Source organism: Oreochromis niloticus, linkage group LG7 (assembly GCF_001858045.2).
Source record: "Oreochromis niloticus isolate F11D_XX linkage group LG7, O_niloticus_UMD_NMBU, whole genome shotgun sequence".
Lineage (NCBI taxonomy): Eukaryota > Metazoa > Chordata > Actinopteri > Cichliformes > Cichlidae > Oreochromis > Oreochromis niloticus.
The window spans coordinates 51,352,938-51,363,112 of NC_031972.2; the positions used below are offsets into that span (position 1 = coordinate 51,352,938).

At 43.5% G+C, this 10,175-nt stretch overlaps 1 long non-coding RNA gene across 2 annotated transcripts; it reads left to right on the top strand.

Annotated features, from left to right (window-relative positions):
• The first annotated feature begins 1,755 nt into the window (after positions 1-1,755).
• LOC102081729 (uncharacterized) lies at positions 1,756-9,513 on the top strand. 2 transcript variants are annotated; one of them, XR_001223951.3, is made up of 5 exons: positions 1,756-1,895; positions 7,199-7,250; positions 8,096-8,149; positions 8,258-8,314; positions 8,910-9,513. It is a non-coding gene; the product is annotated as an uncharacterized LOC102081729 (long non-coding RNA). The 2 variants fall into 2 exon arrangements; XR_269396.4 differs by lacking the exon at positions 7,199-7,250.
• The last annotated feature ends 662 nt before the right edge of the window (positions 9,514-10,175 follow it).

A 10,175-nucleotide genomic window follows, 5' to 3' on the forward strand; every position in this document is an offset into this window, starting at 1 on the left:
AGCCTCAGCCCGGGACATTTTTAGCTGCATCATTTCTATTTTCACAACCAACTGCACATTACAGCTAGTTGCAGGCAGCCAGTCTACATATTGAATTATTCCCAGCTGACAATCTGCTTCTGTGTGTGCACTGCGATCCAGACGTAAATACTTGGCAAAGTCAACATTAAACTGATCAGAGGATCAAGCTGTACCAGTTGATTGAGAGGACCTTGAGCTGTACAACAAAGATTTTGTTACTCTAATCCAGTTTTCTAAATTGTTAATAAGATTATTTTTTTTTTGGTGGGGGGCTAAATTCAGTTATGGGTCATGATTACATTCACATGGCATGGGAATGACTTCACATGACTGTCTTGGGAAAAAAATTGTTGTCAAGGTAACAGGCCATGCAAGAGGTGTCTGAAAATTACATTCACTTATATAAAATAGTGATGTACGAAGGGCAACACCTCAGCAGTGAGAGATGTGATGAAGCACAGCTGAATTTATCACCGAGGGTAATGAATAGTAAGCAGACCACTTTAACTAGCTCCATAATGACAATATGAGCTGTGTAGTATCTCAGAAATCTTCTTATGAGACCGCAAGCTTCTGTCATAATATACTGCATTTCACCACTTCTGCCTCACTGAGGAGCTTTTCATATTCTCTGGCACACAGTATTATAGCTCTACTCCTCCATGCCAAATTGACTCCACAAGTGCTCCTATACCTGCTGACTGACACATGCTCACTGAAAATGATTCCTTCACCAGGGGCCAGCATTGCTGCTTGCTCTGGAGGGGCGCTTGATTCCATTATTAAGTTGAAAAAGGGAGACAGAGTGCAGGGATAGGGAGAGAGAGAGAAAGAAAAAAAAACAGCTCAACTGGGTCTAGAAGAATAATAGAGAGCTGAGGAAGTTATCAGGATAGAGGAGAGTAAGGCTGCTGTCTGACAGCAGATCAGAGCGCTCCTCCAGCTGGAACCCCTGCTCACGAGTCCAGCAGAGCAGCTCCCAGCAGTCGACCGGCATGATGAGCTATGCTGTGCGGGACAGGTCAGAACAGTAGCACCTATACAGCCTATATCACAGTCAGCGGTGGCAAAAAAGAAAGAAAAAATGTAGTTAAAAAAAAAATTAAAAAATCACTAAGGCCTTTGCACTTTATGTCAGAGTTCCTATCATCGTGCTGTCTAATGTTCATATCTTTACAGGCCTCATATCATTGCATAGTTTATAACAAGAAGCACTGAATGCTTTTGGCTCCTAAAGCACACCTGCCGGGTGCTGGTTAGCACTGTCATCTCATAACAAGAAGGTTCTAGGGTCAGACATCCTGGACAGTTGGAGCTTTTCTTTTTGTCTTTGTTACATACTTACCCGAGTTAAGGTTTTATTACAGATTACAATGTGACATTGTTAGTCTGTTACACCAATAAAGATTCATGCCAGTTTTTCCAATCTGACTGGTGAGCAGATTTTCTGAAATAAACCTGGTTTATTTGACACGGTGTATCTACTTTTCTCTAGGTGTAGCACATTTCCTAATTCCTTCAGCCACCTGTCAAAAGTTGGAGGTAACTCAGACTTACAGAATTGCAGAATTTGTCTTGCTAATACTGTTGATAAGAAAATGGCCTGAGCCTCATAACGATGCATCACACTGTTTGAATCTTTCTGTGTGAAGTTTGCATGTTCTCCCTGTGCCTTAATCGCTGCGCTTGCTTCCTGTGAAACTCCATAATGTGCCTGTTTAGTTAATTGCTAATTGGGAATTGGACGTGAGAGCGGATGGCTGCCTGTTTCTCTGTGTCGCCCCTGTGATGGACTGACAAACTTGTCCAGGGAAAACCCCTGCTCTTTCCCAATGTCAGCTGGCATAGGCTCCAGCCCCCCCAGTTAAGAAAAGGTATGTGTGGTTTCCAGAACACTGTTGCCAGCCTATTTATTTCCAACTTGTCCCCTAAACAAGGACAAAAAAGGGTTAAAGAATTATGGAGACAGAAGCCCTGAGAGAGAAAGCGAGACCAAATCAACAAATTAATGCCTGTCCTATGAGAGGCTAAGCCTCTTATTTTTATTTCAAATGAGGATAGAAATTGACTTCCTTATTAAATCTAATTATTAGCCAGTGCCCTCCAAAAGTCTTCTGAAATCGCCTGGAGCAGGCAGGCTATTAGCATAAACACCACCACTGGCAAGCTTAAAACAAATGGTATATTTAGTCAGTGTTAATGGGATTAAAGTGTGCTGGATTCAGGAGCAGTTCTGCTAACAGTGAGCATCACATCTTCATTATGGATGCCCTGACTTCTCCGTTCCCACTCTTTGTTTGCGTTTCATTTCTCTCTGTCTCTGCTCCTCTCAGTTATTCAACAGATTGTGTTCAATCTTGATCCAAAAAATCCCAGACAATCATAAATAATAAAGGATTACACCAATCTAAAAAAAGCTGGTGGCTCGCCAGCGGCTATGCGCACACAGAGAAATAATTGTTGGCCATCTGTGCACCAGATTGGTAAGAGAAAGGGTAAACAAAGAGCACAGTGTACCTGCTAAAGCTTTCTCCTCTTTTTCGCTCACTCCCTTTAGCCAGAGAACATGAAAGGCTTTGATGACGCTCACCCCTGCAGAATCCACTGGCTCGCTCCAAGAGATTTTTTGATTAGGGAGGTTTCAGTACCACAGACTGACAAGCCACGCCTGTCAGGAATCTAACAAGGCTTGAGGTTATCTCTCTATCAGCAGCCAAACAGTGCTGAAATGCAGCTCAGAGCCAGTCAAACAGAGTAAAGATGGAGGATAATTGACCAGGCAAATGATCACATTTACATGTCATACAAAAGCTCTCCAAAAAAGAGAGTGAAGTCATGAAAGCTTACCCTCTGCAGTCTCATAAATCACTCCTCTGTGGGCTGAGATTGGATTTACTGGCACAGTGTTACATCTACACTGCCAGAACCACTGTAAGGGCTGCATAAACCTTCACAGAGCATTGCAGGTCTTTATTTTAGAAAATTGATCTTGGGTCAATCGATGCATTTTGATGCAAGCGGCAAAGCAATATGCATTAGATTTATGGGTCAGGGAATAAATCAATACGAGACAGCTTCCACGCTGGTTCCAGCGTCTGTTTAAAACCATGTCTGACTCCAATTAACAGTGTCGTGATTAAGACTCATTTGATATTAATCTTCAAATTTACTGTTTGGATAAAAACTGCCAAATTCAATTTTGCACATGAAACACACGTCACATCACAGCTGTCTCTAGCTTTTAGTAGGAAGCTAACAACAAAAGCTTGGGTTTGGCTTATTTTTGGCTTCAGTCTCTGCAGGGAGAGAAAAATGACCTTACGGCTTCCCATCCATCCCAACTGGAGGACCCTCATTATACTGCGAGATTTATGTATGTATATGCAGAGAGAGATAGATCCAGATGAATAGTGTGAGATTCTGGAGCAGGGAGGAGACAAAAAGATCGAGCGCAGTCATAATGAGCTGTGTTTATGTGCAGTGTTGCTTGGCCTGCTGACAACGGATAATGAAGTTACAGTTAGTGGGGGGATCTGCTGGCACTAATTAAACTTGCTGTCATTAGCAGTGTTGGAAAAAGGAGGTGCTGCAGCAGAAATAGGAGGAGCAAACACAGGCATATGCATCACAGCAGCAGTAGCATGCACACAAACACCAAGCAGAGCTATACATCTGTGACAAGGTGGATTTGATAGTATTGTATTTGTATCCACTCCTGACTTTGCATTTAAGTTTTATTTGAGGAATTAAATCCTCTTTAACTCAAACTCAACTGAGGCTGCTTTATTTTGAAGGAATTTGTCTGCTCCTGCGGGAAAAGGCTGTGATGTTAGGATGTGAGGTATAGGATTTAAACATAATTTCCAGTAGTCTCTAAAGTGTCTGAAGAAATGAATTCAGTGCTGTTTATAATCAACTGCAGATGCAGGAAATACTTTACACCTAAGAGAACCTTGCAGTGTGGACAGGCTAGTGCAGAAGCCACAACTCTGACATCTGGAAATGTTGCAGTCACCACTGAGCTGTTAGAAAGTGGGAGAGAAGCTCGATTGACTGTCGCAGAGTCGGAGTAGAGCTCAGTGTGTGCCATCTTAACCACAGCTCCATCGTAGCCTGTAATCCAGCTCACCACCAAAGCCACCGCTGTTGGCTGCTTGTGCAGACCAAGCTCCACTGTTTGTTTATGCAGCACGTAGACCCGGCCATTAAAAGTGGGAAGCCTGTCAAAAATAAAAAGAGACTTTTCATGTTTGAGGGCTGCAATTGTGGCTCTTGTGTGATGTTTTTTCTCCACACTGACCTACTGCTTTGAGGTCGGGAAGCCGCTTAACCCTGGCCTCTGGAGCCAGCCGATTGGCTGGGCCAAACACAGTATTTTTGAATGTGGTGGTGTAGTGTGTGTGCGCCTCCGGCAGAGATACTATGGTTGCGTGCAGTGGCTATGGCTTTGTAACCGAGACAGCCTACACATCATTATAATGGCTCCTTAGGCAAAGAGGCTAAAGATCCTTCAGAAATGTGCACATTATGTTTCCCCCATTGTGTCCTACTTACCTGCCCTCGTGCTCCCCAAACCACCATAATAAAAGGCAAGCTAAGTAAAGGCTATGACTCAAATAAAGGTAGAGTGGCATTCCTCTACCAAAACACTTATATAGGCTTAAATACCTCTATACAAAAGCTGCTTACAAATGATACAAGCTGTTTAAGACAGCTATTCCCAGCTTGCAGCAATTCAAATAATAAAGCAGCGCCGGGAGAATGTGGAAATTTGCTATGTAGTTAACTTGCGACAGCCACCAATTAGGTTTATGATTCGGGCGCCTTTGGGCCACTGTCGCCAGGCCTCAGTCTCCCTCTGATGTCATTACACAAATCTGCTGCAGTCTGACAGAGCAACAGGACTGTAGGACACAGGGGGAGAAGGAGAAGGAAAGTTGGCTCGGCTCCTCTCCTCTGATAGCAGCAGATAAGTCGGCCTTGGGGCCTCTTATCTCATCTGTGCATCCTGTGTAAATGTAAGTTTTAGTCTGGCAGATTACATCAGCAGAGCCTGCTGGGGACAGAGGCCAGCCGCCAGGGGACCACGATGACTCCCCTCATGCGACAAATGCATCCCCTCCACCCTTCATGGACTAACAAAGTAAGACCAGGGTGTACTGCGGGAGATGGCTCCTCTCAGCCAGTTAAAGTGAGTCCCTAGAGGAACCAGAATTAAAACTGTCAACTTCTATTTAGTGCAGAAGTTCACCCTGTAGCATTTGTTTTCACTGTCAGCTACACACTGTGTGCCGTGATAATGATATTAGTGGACAGCATGCCTCACTTTTCATAAACGTCTGTATTACAGCTGTGTGGAGGTGTGTGTCCTGACAGAGGAAGAACAGTCTGCTGACGTGGGACGGGCTGCCGCGGTCCAGAGGCCACAAAGGTGCCATGTGACTGTGAGGGGTTCATTTTAGGATACATAAACACACCCTCCCTGTTTGTCTAAAAGCCTCTCTCAATTCGTATACTGTATGTACAGCAAATTCCAGTCAGCCAGACAGACAGGCCGCATCTGGGGACGACCAATGGAAGGGCAACCCCCCTCACCACCCCCCATCCTTCTTTTCTTCTTTTCTCCCTGCTCCCTGCGACTGTCATCCCACCCAGAGAGGGGAAGTGGTGAGGTTGCAGCGGTTGGCCAGATGGGGCCAGCTGTGTGACCGCAGACCTCTGAGGGAGAGATGGAGGGAGGGACCCACAGGCCTTATTACAGACCCAGCTACACACTGGGCCTCACAAACAACTACTTCACAGCCAGTGGCAGCCACCAAGTAGCAGAAACAGCACTGCAGGATTTGTACTAAGGCAGCATAAGAATTAGTGTTACTTTCAATTACAAACAAGAATAACTAGTAGCTAATGTTTCAGTGTGTACTTTACTGCATGTGCAGTTTAGAAAAGTAAACTTTAACTTTGCTGGTTCGCATGTAAAACAAACAGAACAAGTAACTGGAATGACAAACTTACTGCAGTCATATAGATGCTGAATAACCCTGGCAGTTTTGGGTGGACTGTGTTGTACCACAGTCTGCTGCCAACTCATATCAGCTGAAAGCGACTGTTGCTGGAATGCATCGTCAGCCAGATCACAGGACAGAAAGTCTCAGAGTGATGAAGTCACTGCTTTGCAATGGTCCCCAGGGCAGTGATTTGTGAGCTAATCTGGGTCTGTCTCCCCAGATTCCAGGTCTTTCTCTCCTTGGGGAGAAACTAATGGGACAGTGGGATGGAGCCACCATGCAGCAGAAGTCTTTTCAGCTCACAACACTGACATCCATCTCTATGATCACAAAAAAAATAGAAAAATGCTGATTTCATATTGCAGCACGGCCAGCTGTACACATGTAAATGCATGTGTAGCGAGGGCCTTGTTTTTAAGCCCCACAAACACAGCGAATCAAGCCCACTTCCCACACGCAGACAAACACACACACATACACTTTCGCAGAAGCAAATGCAGAATAAATTAAGTACTGCATATATAACCTTGGCTATTTGCAATTTGTCATGCAGCCCAAGAAAGATAATTGAGGCAACCTCCCAGTATGCAAATAGAATGATAATCAGCCTCACTATAGCAAACACATGGACAGAGAAAAAGAAAAAAAGCAGTTACATTGTTAGCAATTTCTAATAGAGGACACCTATTGACCCATTTTCTCTCAGAAAGCAATTTGTCCCTCCAAAATAAAACTAATAGGTGGCAAGATGAATGGATTAGAGTGGGCTAGACTGGGTGCACTGTGCCACGAGGCACTAAATCACCAGATTATTAGTTTTATGAGCCAAGCCCATGAGAGAATGATTGCTAATGTTCCCAGAGTAACCAAGGGAAATAAAGGTAATGGAGCAATTTATAAATTCTGATTGGTATACATAGAAAGCTTCCAGCCCATCTCCTCTGTTATTTCACTGCCCTCAATAAAATACGCCCCGAGCCACACAAACACAACGGCCAGCTATCAGAATCAATACAATCACAGAACCACGAGTGCTTCTTCTGCTCCTTTGTTATTTTTAGCGCAATGCAATCTGACTTGCTGCTATAAATCAAAATAATGTGGGGAAAGGGCAGGGAAAAAAAACAAACAATCACCAACATCAACTTCCATTTCTTAACTTCATTTAGCCCGTCTGGGAGACACACGGATGATGATTCACCAACAGCAAACTCTGCATAGGTGAGCGTTATTGATGACGAAGATGCGCTCTGTCTAAAAATCATGCATCACAATATGTCTGCAGAGCTTCTCAAGATTGTTGCACTCTGACACACACCCACAGCCAGTCAGACAGACCGACATGCAGAGGAAAGGCAAGCCGCTGAGGCAGACAGGTGTTCTGTTTAATCCACCCAGCTCAGATGAATAGCCACCCTTCACTCATCCTGTTTTTGTAACCACAGAAATTTCCATCATACAAACCCAAATCCCTAATTTCCACCTCTTCACAGCTCTCTGATGTTTAAATTGTATGTTGCACCAAGTCCAAATGTAGTCTGAAATGCTCTGCAGATGTAGGCCCCTCTCATGTGGTTCATGAAAGCAGAGATTTATCTGGTTAGAGAGGGCTCGTTGCTTTTGCGGCCACAGCCCGCCTGCCTCATATTGAAGTCGAGGTGGGTGGCCTCAGCGTCTTCCCATGTCCATTTCTCAGGAGCACAAACAGCACGTATCCTGTGACGTCCTGCTCATATTGTTTTGTTTTAAACAAACCACCTAATTATAATTTCATTAAAGTCAAGCAAGCTGTGCTCTGTGTAAGCTAGACGTGTGCAGCTCCCCCAGCTTCTAATGTAATTTGAGCCACTGCGGTACTGAAATTCACACCGAAGTCAAGGTTAGAGGAGGCAAAGCAGTTTAGAAAACAATATGGCAAGATAGAAGCTGGGTTATAGCGACGTGTCACCTATCGGCTCTGAGCAGCTCGTCTGTCGGAGCATCTGTGATAGATTTGTTCTGCAGCCTCACAGAGCTGATGTCTTACCATATGCAGACACAGCATACTGTCTCTCTCTCTCTCACAGACACACAGTACTTGACCTTTCAACAGCAGTGCTGACAGCTCACAAACTCCTTTTGTAAGTGCAAATCTACTCATATACTTTCCACCCACTTCTTGTTTTTTTTTCTCTTTTTAATGGTGAAACTGCATTGCTCACTTGTGCTTTCACTTCCTTGTCTCACAGGTATGAAGTAACACTGTGGACTGTGACAGCACTACATGCTGAGACTTGTCGAGTAAAGTAAGTGTTGCTTTTGTGTATTTGATAGTCATTGCTAAGTGGGTGATTCAGCAGAGACAATTCACCGCTGTCCTCTGGCTAATATGCACTGTATGAATTTTTCAAATGCAGACTCCCACATATGCACACTTTGTAATTCCATACTCCCGGGGGTTGAGACTGCCGGCTCATCTTCACCTCACATTTCCTGTTGTGAAATAACACGCAGGAAAAACAGACCTCAACAAATCATGAGAGCTGAAACTATGTGGGATGACGGTTTTTCAGCTTCTTCTTCCTATGATGATGATTGTTATTTTATTTTAGTATTTTATTCTGATTTTGGCGTGTCGTTTAAATGGAAGCCGCTTCGCCGTTAACCTAAAATGTCAATTCAATTCCACACATCGCTTTCAAGAACCACTGACAGCGGGATGCAAGCTCAGACACAGAAATTGATTTTCCAGTGGATTGATTCCAGCCTGGATCTTGTGCGGATCTTCAGAGAAAGAAGCTGTAATGACACATTCTGTGATCCCACAGTTTCTATACGATGTGGTTAGGTTTTATCCAAATGCGACAAGGCCTGTAATAAATCTTGTCTTACTTCCATCAGCTTGCCAGCAGCTGGGAGCTGTCAAGGGAAGCCACCCCAAGCAAAATGTTATTCCAGCTTGTTAGTGTTTGAAGTCACAGCAAGCTGGGCTGCAGAAGCTGCTGCCTGTGGTTTATGGCTTGTGGGGTTGCTCAAGATATGGAGTCTCACTTTCCAAGTCAGGATGTCTCACCGCCATTGAAGCCACAACTGTAGCTGTGCGATAACACAGGCACGTTGAGAAGAAAGGACTTCAGAGCAGATATGTGGTCTTGCCTCAGTGAGTGACAACACAGTATGTGTGCATGTGTGTGCGGATGTGCGCGCGGGTCTCACTTCTTGTTGTTTTTCCACATCCACCCACTGATGCAGCACAGCAACTACTTGCCCAAACACTATTACTTCCTCTTCTTTCTGCTTTCATTTAGTTACTTTTATCCAAAACAGGTGGATTTTTTTCGTGACACTTGTGAGTGATTTATGGCTCTTTTCATTGTGACAATAGAAGCATTAGGCAAGCCAGAAAAATGAGTTTGTATAAAAACTGACGACAGTTGAACAAATATGTGGATTAAAATTGCAATATTTAGAATGTCAAAGCTGCACAAAATAAATATCAGTAATTTACAGCAACTGTAAACCTAGGGAGACTCATTTGTTTTCACAGGTGCAGAAATTACCATCTAGCATTGCCAACACAGCAATGCTATCGACATAATGTCAATGACAATGTTGTCATCAGTGCTACTACATGTCATCTCTACCACACATGTCAGTTATAATTAGGGCTCCAGCCCTTTTCTTCTTGTCTATAAAATATCAGAAAATTGTATTAAAAAATATCCATTACAGTTTCACAGAACCCAGACAGCAACTTCAACTTTTGTTTTCTTGTTTTAGTCAGCAGTACAATAAGCAAAATTTTCATTTTGCAGTCATTAAAGACAATGAAAAGTGGCAAAACCTGCCTCATAACTGAGGAGCAATAATTGGTGGATAAATGGCATTTTTGCCTAAAAAAAATGTACTAAAATCATAAAACACTTCAACTTAATGCTTCAACTTATCAGTACAGGTGTAGTTCTAATACCTGATAGTAACTCTTACCTGTGTGCACACCTTTATTAGGATGAACACTCCAAAGAAAAGAGGAGTACAGTTGGAACAAAGTACTCATGTGAGAATGGCAGGGGAGAATGTGAAAATGTCTCCTATGTACTACCATGAATAAACCATTAGAGCTTCACTGAAGGACACGTAGATACTAATTGGATATGCTTGGTTGAT